We start from the raw sequence: 13,299 nt of genomic DNA, 5'->3' as shown, positions 1-13,299 counted from the left end.
TGGAACATTGGTTTTTATGAGTGGATGCCAAGTTTTTATGTGTAGCTCTGTATCTAATCAGAAACAAAGAGTTTCAGCATGTTAAGTGACTGCCAGAGAATTCATCCCTGACATCACTGCTGCTCATTCTTACATAAGCTTGATTGGAGCTATGACATGTAGAGAGGGATATACTCCTTCATTTCTTTGATATTTACTTGTTTGTTTGTTGTATGTGTGTGTGTATGTGCATGTGCCATGACATGCATGTGGAGGTAAAGGGACAACCTGTGGCAATCCATTTTCTTCTTCTACCATGTAGGTTCCAGGAATTAAATTCAGGCCATCAGGCTTGGCAGCAAGCACCATGTCCACTGAGCCATGTGGGTGCTGAGATTCGAACTCAGGTCTTCTGGAAGAACAGCCAGTGTTCTTAAAGGCTGAGCCATCTCTCCAGCCCCTAAATGTTATTCTTGACATCAGTCATACTGCAGCAGTAAAGGACCATTAAGGAAAAACTATTCCCTTTTAGTCAAGAAGTTGAAATCTCTGGCCTGGGTGGAGACCGAACATTCCAGGTGGGCTAGTCAATCACCTGGCCTCTTGACTGTCCCTCAGGGAGGAGGGCTTACCTTAAAGAGATAGGTAGAATGATTATCCCTTTAATGAGATGCTATACTTTTCCTTCCCAGAATCCCCACCTTCTAAAGCAGTCCCCATGAGCCACCATGACATTCAATGGCTCTGACCATCTTTCCGACTCAGAAAGATGCACTTTTCCTCTTTCATTTTTCTACCTTTCAGATGCCGGCCAAACCCAAGTATGCTTTTTCTCATACCTTGGACTTCCTTACTTTTTCTCTAAAGCCTCCCTCCCCACCATGTGTCTGCCTGCATGCCAGCTAAACTCAGGTAGCAATAGCCTTTTGTTTTTCCTCTCTTCTCCGTTCTCCTCCGCCAGGCAGCTGCTGACATTTACAGCTTGCCTGCCCTGGAGTTTTTCTTTTAAGCTCTAATAAAATTGTCTTTGAGCTTCTGTTTAAGTCTATTCTTAGATTCTTTTATTAATGAGACCAAGAATCCGAGAGAACCCCAATTCCCCAGCATCGCTGGCAACCATGAAGGGATGCCCCAAAATTTCCAGTAACACCATAGCTCTTTTTAAGGCTATATGAGGAATTTCTTTTCTAGTCCCAAGGCTCCTAAGCCTCTGATATGTAATGTACGAAAGACCATGAATCCTATAACTGGCCTGTTTCCTTCCTTTCCCTGAGCCAAATCTGTGGTCTCTCCTCAGTAACTACTGTGTCTTTGTGGTTATAATTTCTGAGCGGTGACTTTATTTCTTGTTTCACTTTGCTGTCTTACTCTTATTTTTCCTTCACTCTGATTGATTCTTTTGATTCAAATATGCTGTTTGTTTTTAATACATCACCTAAAATGTATTTCAAAATAAGACAGGGATTCATGGAATCTTTGTGTTAGTAAAAATCATTCTTATGACATTCTCTAAGCAAATAGCAATAAGGCATACTATACCTTTGAAGAGCCGGAAAGAAAGTTTTCTTACTCATCACTAGGTGGTTGACTGAGGTACCTATAACAAAAGACAGATCAATATGAGAAATCATACAAATTTACTTCTATAAAATTTCCATAAACTGGGCATAGCATAATCCCAGCACTTGGGAGGCTGCAGTAGGAAGATCACTGCAAGTGTGAAGCCAGCCTGGTCTATATAGGAGTTCCAGGCTAGCCAGATCTAAATAACGAGACCTGATCTGAAAAAACAAATAAAAAGGGCAGGAGTCTAGGGAGATGGCTCAGTTGGGCCTGAGTTCAGATCCCCAGCACCCATGTAAAAAAACCAGGCACTGTGGTGTATGACTGTAATCCCAGTGTTACAGAGGCGGAGGAGGGCAGAGGCAGGAGCATCTATGGAGTTTGTTGGCCATCCACTGTAGCCAATCAGTGAGCTCCAGGTAAAGTGAAAGACCTTGTCTGAAAAAATAAGATGGAAAGCAATTGAGGAAGACATTCAACATCAACCTCTTGTACGTACACACACATGCATATACCCACCCATGTATGTACATATAGATAACATACACGGAAACTAAAAAAAAAAAAAAAAGAAGAAGAAGAAGAGGAACAAAAGAAAACCCCAACCAAATGACAACAAAACCAATTTTATAGGATGGGCAAGCATTTGGCAATAAAAATCTGAAGAAATAGGGGAACCTGTATGTTTTTATGTTTCTTGATAAAGAAATGGGTGGTCACATTGAATTATGACTGTACAATAGGGCATGACGTAATGGTAATAAGAGGGAACTTAGCCAGGCCTGTTTGTTCAGATTCCTCTGTGTCCCTTTGTCTTCAGAGATAAGAGTGTTTGTTTTGTTTTTTTCTGAGGTACAGCATGGACATGTCTGGAATGAAAGGTTTTACAGTCTGCTTCAGGGGAGAGGCGTGAGGGCAAGGTGAGGGTGGCTTTCTTGATTTTGTAGTGTCTCAAATGCCAAGGTATAGTATTATGGGATAGTGTGTTTTAGACCTCATCAGGAGAGAAGCCCAAAGTTATGAATAGCTATGGGAGAATATTGAAGGATGTTTTGATTATCTAGGTAATTGGTAATTTGTTATACAATGATATCTTTTTTTAATATATATTTTTTAATTTTATGTGTATGAATGTATTGCCTGCGTGTATGTGATTGCACCCTTGTCGTGCAATGCCGCAGAGGCCAGAAGAGGGCTTCGAATTCCCCTGGAACTGGAGTTAAGGACGGTTCGTAGCCACCACATGGGTGCTGTGAATCAAACCTGGGTCCTCTGCAAGAGCAGTCAGTGCTCTTAACCACTGAGCCATCTCTCCAGCCCTACAATGATATTTTAATTTAAAAATCTTCAAGACAGGCTGGAGAGATGGGTCAGCAGTTAAGAACACTGGCTGCTCTTCCAGAGGACCTGGATTCAGTTCCCAGCACCCACATGTTCATAACTCCAGTTCTAAGGGACCCGACACCCTCTTTTGACCTTCACTGACATTACAAAACATGGGTGCACTTACATACTTGCAGGCAAAACATATAGATAAAATAAATTTTTAAATTATAAAAATCCTCAAAAAAATTCATTTGAAATTAACTTGAGGCATAGAAGAAACTAAAGGACATGCTGATGTCAGACTCAAAGAAAAGTGCAATATCATTATGTTGAATAGGACTCCCTGCTGAGAAAGACGGCTCCCATGGAGTCAGGATGGTCCTACCTGACCCTTCACTAGCTGGAAGAAGATCTCGAGAAGAGCCCATGTGGATGGAGGCCTGAATCAAACCCTGCTTCACCTAGAAGAAAGGCTTACCCTAGGGGAAAACTGAAGCCAGGAGAAAATCCATTCCCCACAGCCAAATTAATGCTTTCTCCCCATCTCCCCTTCAATCTTGTTTCTAAGAGTTATTACACTGAAACTTAGGCAAACTGTTACTAGAGCCTTTTATGAACCTGTGTTAGTTATTTTTCTCATTGCCTGACAAGAAGCAATGTGAAGGAGAAAGGGTTTATTTTGGCTTACAGAAGTGAGGATACAGTCTATCATGACAGCAAAGGCATGATGGCAGGAATACGAGGCAGCTGGCCAAACTGCATTAGCAGTCTGGAAGCACAGCAAACAGAAAGCAGGCGAGGCTAAGAAACATCAAGGCAGGCCCTCAGTGATCCACTTCTTCCAGCTTAAGCTTCACTTCAAATCCTAGCCCCACTCAAGACGAAGTGTCCGAATAAACCTGTGGAGAGCATTTCACCTTCAATCCACAACACCGTACTCAATTATGAAGCTTATTTGTGAAGTGCATTCAACAATGTGCCTGGTACTGTGGATAAATGAACAATTCAGGATCCCTGATCTCAAAAAGTTCATACTGCTTGAAACTTTTAGTATATTCATTCATTTAAACAGTGTTTATTGAGTGTCGAACGGAGTGCTCTAAGAATAATTGTGGGAAGCTTCTAAGTTACAAAGGAGGACAAAATGCACTTGAGGAGGTGAAATTTATATGGTCACCCAGGAGATACATGAGTGCAAGTTGGTCCAGAGCCAGGAATGAGATGATGAGATGGTATGTGTGAAGCACTGAGTTAGGGAGAGATAACCAGGGTATCAGGAGAGCAATGAGGGAGGGCCAGCATGCATGTGATAAGCTGAGAAATGACTCAGGTAAGGTAATGCTATAGTAAAGCATTTCCTTTTCTCCCACATAGCCTCAAGGTCACACTCTCCACCTCCTCCAGGTCATCTTCCTTCTCAGAGAGACTTGCCCTGACCATTCCTTCTGAACCGTAGCACCCCCTTTCTCCAATTAGTTTCCATTTCATCGTCACCATCTAATATAGTAATAATATGTTCTTCAATTGTATTTCTTTGTCTTTCCAGTACACAAACTTCAGGAAGGAAGGATTGGGGAGGGGGTCTGTTTACTAATATTCCTCCAACATCTACAACAGGGTCCAACATTCAGTAGATTTTCAGTCAATAACCATTGGACGGAATTACATTGACAATTAATGAACGTTTTACACAAAATGTGTTCTTACCTAATTTATATTTTTTGGAACTGATTCTGGATGATGAGTAAAAACAATTTTTCAAATTCAAAGGACACTTTTCAGCGGTACGCCATAACAATCCCACAATCTGGACCCAAGACTTAACCAGGAAGATGTCCCTTTTGCTTCCTCTTCCCTCCCTTTTTCCTTCCCCTTTTCCTTTCCCCTTCTCTTTCCTCTTTCCTGTTCCTTCCTTCCTCCTCTTTTTAAATCGCACAGGTGGAGGGAAACAAACAACATGGGTACTAAGGATGGGTGGGAGCCACAGAATGAAAGCCAAGTATCCTACCCTCCTAAGAGAAGTCAAGCCAAAGGCACATACTGTACACATGATTACCAACAAAGCCCTGAATAACTGGGATCAGTTAAATGTCAAGCTACAAAAGATATGTTTGTGTCTTGATTCTCTTTGCTAGGGCTTGCTACTGCCTCAAGGAAGAAACTGTTTACTTTTCATATTGGATTTTTTTTTTTTTAATTTTTAGGTTTCACTCAAAAGCAAAGCAATTTGTACTGGTTAACTCTTTTTGAAGAAGCTTGTCGAAAGAAATCGCCCGGGGATGGATGCTCATATGCCATTAAGAAGGGATTTATGGGTTACCACAGGCTTAGAAAGCCTACTCTAGGCTGATTCATTCATTCACCAAATATTTATGGAGCATTTTCTATGAGCCTTGCCTCACTGGAGAGAGAAAGGTACAATCCTTTTACTGACTCCTTATAAAGCTTACCTTGTGGTTGAGGAAATGACATATGCACAAGAAGTTAAATAAAGAGTTGACAGTGCAAAATGTGCCCCAGGGCTCTTGTGTTTAAGCACCAAGCAGGTGGTAGAAAGTGGAAAGTGCTTCGGAGCCAACTCCCAAAGGCACCCTCTGTCTGAGCAGTTTTCATTACCTCAGACCATCACACAATAATGGGAATATAGTATATTTTTCTAAAGCTGAGTGAGCTACATTTAAAAAGTGACCATTATTATGAGATAATGCCTCTTATGCTGAATGGTAAGATGACTTTTCTTTAATAACATAACCATGATGGTGGCAAAGTAAAAAACTTGACAATCCTACCATTGGACTTTGTAATTATTTTTATAAATATGAGCACCATCCTTCCCCAAGAAGCTGTTGTTGTGGGACAAGTGGAATTATAGCCAAGAGGGATAGCCTGCAGGTGACATAAATGGGGCAGATGTAGAAGGACAGACCAGACACAGATGGACAGCTATGTTAGGTCCTGGTGCATCTTTGTTGCATTGAATTTACTCACAACCTATATAAGGAAAGCAGTGGAGAGGGACTGCCTAGGAGGCAGTGGCTAGCACTATCTATGGAGCATGTTGATGGGTGGTTATTGGGAAATAAAGTCAGAAAGTAAAATGCAGGCAGATCATAGAATGCTTTGAAGATCCAAATGTGGATGTAGGCTGTGGAGGAATGGGCAGTAACTTGATGACCAGGTAGCCACTTTAAAGCAGGAAGTGGCATAAAGGAACAGGATTTTTTCAAAGGTTAGTCTTTAAAAACTATTTTTTAATTTACATTATGCTAGATTACATAAGGCAATTTTCATATAAGTATAGAATGTACTTTGAGCACACCCCACTCTCATATCTCTTCTCCCCTCCAAAGGTTAGTTTTGATGTAAGGTATGAACTTCGGAGATAATGACATGCTGCTCTGGGTTAATCAGTTTTAACAAATCTGTACCTCTCTGGTATGGGGCGTTAGTAGAGGGGAAGTTTTATGAGGGTACACAGGAGGTCTGCAGTTTCTGTTCATTTTGTTGTGAACTTAAAACTGGCCTAAAGTCTTTTTTTTTTTTTTTTTCCCCCTGAGGATTAATCTGGAAATTTAGAGCAAAACAGAGAAGGGTTGGAGTAGATCGAGAATGCGAAGTTTCAAATACGAAATTACATGCAACCGCTTGAAAGCAGCCAATCTATGTAAACAAGGTATCCTGCCTGGAGCTTCTGATTGATCAACTACACGTCAAATCCCTCTTTAGAAGGGAGCAATTCTAAAGACTAGGAGCTCAGCCAGGAAGCAAGCGCAATGGCCAGGACCTAAAATGAAAACAAACTATCAACAAAGAAAATAGAAACCAGCAAATGAGTTTGGGCACCAACAGGAAGGAAAATCTGTCATGTTTGGTGATTCCTGGACTAGAAGGGAGAGCAAGGTCATAGAGGTGACCCTGAGGTTTGACCAGCTGGCTGATAATTGTTCTGTAGCCAGAAACAGAGAAAATCAAGACCTCAAACTCTGGGGGAGGAGACAGAAAACTGAACTCCGGGGCCGCCTTTGGATTAATGCAGCAGCTCTCTGAGGAGGTGGGGAGTTGATCAGCAGCATTTCCTGAAGGGCCAGGACCATGCACGTTCATCTCCAGCATCTTGACAGCAGTGAGATGTGTGGATGAGTTTTCTAAAACCAGAGTATCTGAATCTGAAGACTAGCATCCTGCACAGGAGGATGTTTTCAATCCTGTGACATTTCCAATTCCCTCTTCCTATTGGCCCAGAGAAATCTGGGCTCCAAGACTCAGAATAAAGACAGGATGCAGTGACTGCTGCTCACCTTTTCCGGGAGTGGCCCAGAGGATGTTTACAGGAAAGATGCCTTTCTGCCCTTTGGCTTAGAGCATTCAGAATAGACATGGGGACCCCAGTGTAGGAGAAGCCCTAAGGGTCAGCTCAGATACAAATAAAAGGTTAAAGCAAAGTGCAACTTTCCAGAAAACAAAGCACTAAGGGGGCGGGGATTTGGAGACTCCCCAGCACATCGCTGGGCCCCACCCGTCTTCAGCCTCATCCTTTCATTCTCTGCTTTTTCCTAAATTGCCTTTCATTTAATAAGCAAATATACTAAGTGGAGATCAGGACAAGAAAATGCTATGTTATATATGCTGTGCTGGATAGCTTTAGTGTCGACACACCTGGGTTGAGGGAGCCTCGGTTGGGGAATTACCTCTATTGGACTGGCCTGGAGCCATGTCTGAGGGGCATTTGATGAGAGATGTGGGAGGGCCCAGCCCGCTGTGGGTGGTGCCACCCCTGGGCAGGTGGGCCTGTGTTGCATAAGAAAGCAGGCTGAGCAGGGGCCAGGGAAACAAGCCAGCAAGCAGTGTTCCTCCATGGCCTGTGCTCCAGCTCCTGCCTCCAGGTTCCTGCCCTGAGTTCCTACCTTGGGCTCCCTGATGAACTGTGACCTGGGAGATGTAAGATAAATAAACCCTTTCCTCCCCAAGTTGGTAGTGGTCAGAGTGTTTTGTCACAGCAATGAAGAACAAACTACAACATATGCTTTCCCCAAATCATTTCAAACAATAATCATTTTCAAAGACTAGCATCATTGTTATTACAGCTATAGCAGGTGAGATGATAATATTGACCACGTTTTTACCTGATTTAGCATACAAAGGAGTTAGGGTTAGCCAACTCTTTTGTTTTTGCTTTTAATATTTCATTATTTTTACTTTTATATGTATGAGTGTATTGACTGTATGTATGTAAGTGCACCTGTGTTGTGCAGTGCCTGCAGAGGACAGAAGAGGACATCGGGTCCCCTAGGAACTGGAGTTATGGACAGTTGTTAGCCACCATATGGGGGCTGGGAATTGAACCCAGATCCTCTGCAAAAGCAGCCAGTGCTCTTAACCACTGAACCATTCCTCCAGCCCTACCAACCCTTTTGTTAAGTAGAGCTGTAAAGTTGGCTTCAAATGCCCAGTTGTAAATCCTTTCCCCTATACCTCTCTCATGGGGTAGTTGTGGCTAATTACCCAATCGGATGATTGACTTTGACTGCCAATTTGACAAGACCTAAAATCACCTGAGATAGACCTCTGGGCATGTCTGTGAGGGAGTTTCTAGATTGGGTTAATTGGGGTGGGAAAACCTTTCACTAAAGGTATGTGGCATCATTTCATGGGCTAGGGTCCAGAACTGAATAAAAAGGAGAAAGTTGGGGCTGGAGAGATGGCTCAGCAGTTAAGACCACTGACTGCTCTTGCAGAGGACCCAGGTTTGATGCCCAGCACCCACATGTCGGCTACGAACCGTCCTTAACTCCAGTTCCAGGGGAATCCAAGGTCCTCTTCTGACTTCCACGGCATTGCATGACATGGGTGCACTCACGTACATGCAGGCAATACACTCATACACATAAAATAAATAAATAAAAGGAGAAAGCCATCCCTGTTATTGGGCCGGGTAGGGCGGAGCAGGGCGGCCTATGGGGGGGTGCCATTTGGGATGCGGGTATAAAGATGAATAAGATTGTTTGGGATGTTCTGTATGAAACATAAAAAATAAAAAATTTTTAAAAAGGAGAAAGTAAGCACCAGCTTTTGTCTCTCTCTCTTCCTTACTGGATTGGATGTCCAGGCTGCCTCAAGCTCCCCCTACCAAGGAGGGCTGTATCTCCTCCAACTATATATTGAAGTGAGCCCTTCCTCCCTTAAGTTGTTTCTTGTCAGGTATGTTTTGTCACAGTAATACAGAAAGCAACTAATATACCCAGTTTCTTCATCTGAGAAGCAGAAATAACAATTGTGTGGTGTCTATGAGGTGACCATGAAAAGCAATTCACGGAGCAATAGAAAAGCAGTAAATGTAGAGACTGGTCCAAGCTTGGTGAGATCTGGCAATTATAAGCCTTAAGTCTTCTTTAATAAAAAGAAGGTAAATATTAACGTTTGCAAGTTTTATGTGAATGTTTGACTATGCAAAGGCATGACTAACCATCCCAATGACCTGAGTTGGATCCCTAGGACCCACACTGTGGAAGGAGAGAACTGACTCCTGAAAGTTATCTTCTGACCTCTACACACTTACACACAAAATAAATGAAATTTAAAATTTCTTTTTAAATGTTTTAAATTCTTTTTTATTTGTTTATTTTTATTTTACATCTATGAGTGTTTACCTGCATGTATGTAAGTGCACCTGTGTCATGCAATGCCCTTGGAGGTCAGAAGAGGTCATCGGATCTCCTGGAACTGGATATTAGGGACAGTTGTTAGCTGCCATGTGGTGCTGGGATCTGAACCCAGGTCCTCTGCAACAGCAGCCAGTGCTCTTAACCACTCAGCCATCTGTCCAGTTCCATAAATTTTAAAAAGTTATTTATTTTTATTTTATGTGTATGAATGTTATGCCTGCATGTGTGTTAGTGTGCCCATGTTGTGCAGTAGTGCCCGAAGAAGACAGATGAGAGCATCGGATCCCCTGGATTTGGAGTTACTGATGGTTGTTAGCTGCCATGTGGGTGCTGGGATTCAAACCTGGGTCTTCTGAAACTCTTAACTGCTGAGCCATCTCTGCAGCCCCCCACCTTTTTTTTTTTTTTTTTTTTTTTTTTTGGTCTTTTTGAGACAGGGTTTCCCTGTAGCCTCAGCTGGCCTAGAACTCTACATGTAGACCAGGCTGACCTCAAACTCACAGAGCTCCAGAGCTCCACCTGCCTCTGCCTCCCAAGTGCTGGGATTAAAGGTATGTGTCACTTATAAATTCTTTTTTTAAAGGCTCAAGACTCAAGACTCTGTCTCAAAAAAAAGAAAAGACACAGCTAACTGTCCTCCCAAGGTCTTGAAAATAAGAGGGGAACCTACTTCCAAACAAATGTGTAAACGTTAGTCCATGCCGTTATTTATTTATGGAAAATGTGCATGGAGCATTTGCTCTGTGCCAGGCAGCAATTGGTGTTTGTGAACTGCACATCTTCAAGGTCTGTGCCCTAGTTAAGGGTAGGTCACCAAACATCAAAGCAAACTAAACTCCTTATCTAAAGAATGTGGTTTGATTTGACAAAACATCCCAAAGCTAATAAATGGCTGCAAAGCACTTGCAGGCCTCTTTAACAGAAACACTGCACCAATGGAACGGAAGAGTTATTTGTAGTTACTGGCTTGGTTTTTCCATTTAAAAATAGTGATAAATACATATAACATAAAATTGATTATCGTAACCGTTTTTGGAAGATTTTTAATTATATTTATTGTGTGTGTGTGTGTGTATGTGTGTGTGTGTGTGTGTGTGTCACGCGCATGCGCATATGTGGGGAGGGGGCTGTGTTCATACCCCTGAGCATTTATAGAGGTCAGAGGACAACTTGCAGGAGCCAGTTCTCTCCTTCCACCATGTGGGATCCAGGGACTGAACTCAGGTGGTCAGACTTGATATAGCAAGGGTCATTACCCTTTGAGCCATCCCACAGGTCCTAGCTTAGCCATTTTAAGGGTGCAGTTCAGAAATATTAAGCTTATTTTATACTGTTATGCAACCATCTCCACCATCTCACTCCAAAACTCTGTATATCTTGCTTCACTGAAACTGTCCATGAAACACTAACTTCCATTCCCCGACTCCATCCAGCTCTTGAAAACCACAGTTCTGCTTTCTGTCTCTGTGATTTTGATTACTTAGAGTAGCCCAATACTCTAAGAGTATTTGTAGACAATTATATAGTACCTCATATAGATAAAATCATACACTATTAGCCTTATTTGCTTCGTGTGTGTGTGTGTGTGTGTGTGTGTGTGCATGTGTGTGTGTGGTATATGTATATGTTCACACCCTTGTGTGTGCATGTAAAGGTCAAAGATCTTCCTCAATCACTTTACTTTTTGAAACTGGGTCTCACACTGAACCTGGAGCTCACCAGTTGGCTAGACTGGCTGGCCAGTGAATACCAGAGATCTATTTCTGCCTCCCTAGTGCTGGGGTTATAGATGCATATAGCTGCATCCTGCTTTTACGTGGGTGCTGGGGATCCAAACTCAGGTCCTCACACTTGTGTGAAAACTGTTTTCCTCACTAAGCCATTTCCCCATCCCCGAGGCTTCTTTTACTTAGTGTATGTCCTCAAGCTTCATGTATAAGGTAGTATGTATCAGAATTTCCTTCTTTTGTAGGGCTGAGTAATATTCTACTGCATATCTGCATTTTTTTGTCTGTCTGCTCACTAAGGATACTGGGGTGTTTCCACATTTTAACTATTGTAAATAACGTTGCTGTGAATGTGGGCATAGTGGAGGCCTTTATATATGATTTCAGAACACATGCATCTCTATGATTACCAGTTAGAAATGTGCTTGGATTAATGATTTTCATTTGTTCACAAGTGAATTATATCAATCAGTCAAAAATGCTTGACTTCTTCCTATATTTTACTGCCACAGATAAGGATTGTGCTTTAGGGGAGCTCTAGACTAAGATTTAGGGCATTGGAGTACCAGTCCTAGCCCTACAGACTACAGGGCAAATTCTCTCATGCTGGGGATTTTCTGATTCCTCACATCCTATGAGTGATTTGAACAAGTGTTTCCTTTCTAGGGTGGTCAGCTCAGCCCAGTTTGCCAAGTCACAAAAAATCCCATGTCTCAAGAAACTTTTTAATCTCAGGCAAACTGGCCTGGTTGGGGGCATTAAACCTTCAGCAAGGACTCAGATCTGACACCAGATTTTTTTTAATATGCCAAATTAAATGTAATAAGGCTCTTTATTTCCTTCTCGACCCCGGGAAATATCAAAAGGGAATCCAGCAGCTGAGTTAGTCTAGGGCAAAATTCCAAACATGTAATTTTTAACAGGCTTTTGGGGAAAAGGTTGATTTTTATATCCAGTTAAGAAGTCATCCCCCACAAATATTCTGGTTAAGGAGGTTTGTGTGTTAAAGATTAGACAAGAGCTGTTAAAATATCAGCTAAATAACTTAAAACTATTTCTACTTTTAAAAAGTAGCTTGACTTCTCATGGATCCAACCATAAAAGAGATAAGATTTGGTTTGTTTGTTTGTTTGTTATGTTTTGTTTGTTTCTTTGTTCTCTCAAAGTATGTATTTCTGTGTCATGGGTGGGAAGGAGAAAAACACAAAACAATTATACAAAAAAATAAAATAAAATAAAGGTTCCTTGTCTGATTCACAACTAAAAGGAAACCCCAGCCTAGAAATTTTCCCTCTCTTGCCCAGGAATGTGCTGATTGTGCTGGCCAGAGATTCCAAATGAGCTCCCTTTGACTGAGAAGATGATTCAGCTCAACTCTAGCTACCATCAGCAGAGGCCTGGCATGAATGAAGTTGGTTAAGGATTTGAAGACTGTTCTAGGAATGAAATGAGATATGATGGAGTACCTGTTGATGGTTCATATAACAAAAGGCATAAGCTCAACTTCTTTGGTTGCAAATTTTTAGGTTAAGAATAAAATTCTTAGAGCAGAGAGTGGTAGCACACACCTTTAATCCCAGCACTTGGGAGGCAGAGGCAGGCAGATCTCTGTGAGTTCAGGTCCAGCCTGATCTACATAGGAAGTTCCAGGCCAGCTGAAGCTACAGGGAGACCCTGTCTCAAAAAAGTAAAAAACAAACAAACAAACAAACTGGACTGGAGAGATGGCTCAGTGGTTAAGAGCATTGGTTCATTTCCCAGCACCCACATGGTAGCTAATCATCCATAACTCCAGTCCAGGGGATCTGATGCCCTCTTCTGACCTCCGTGGGCATTACTCGGCACGGGTGAACTTATACCTGTGTATGCAGGCAATACACTCATACACATAAAATAAAAATAATAAATAAAATTTTTTTTAAAAAACCATATGGTGCCCAGCACTCGGGAGGCAGAGGCAGGCGGATGTCTGTGAGTTCAAGGCCGGCCTGGTCTACATAGCGAGTTCCAGGAAGGCTGGGGCTACAGGGAGACCCAGTCTC

Source organism: Nannospalax galili, unplaced genomic scaffold, assembly GCF_000622305.1.
Source record: "Nannospalax galili isolate Female #2095 unplaced genomic scaffold, S.galili_v1.0 scaffold255, whole genome shotgun sequence".
NCBI lineage: Eukaryota > Metazoa > Chordata > Mammalia > Rodentia > Spalacidae > Nannospalax > Nannospalax galili.
The sequence above is the reverse complement of the archived record's forward strand: the minus strand, read 5'-3'. Positions refer to the sequence as shown.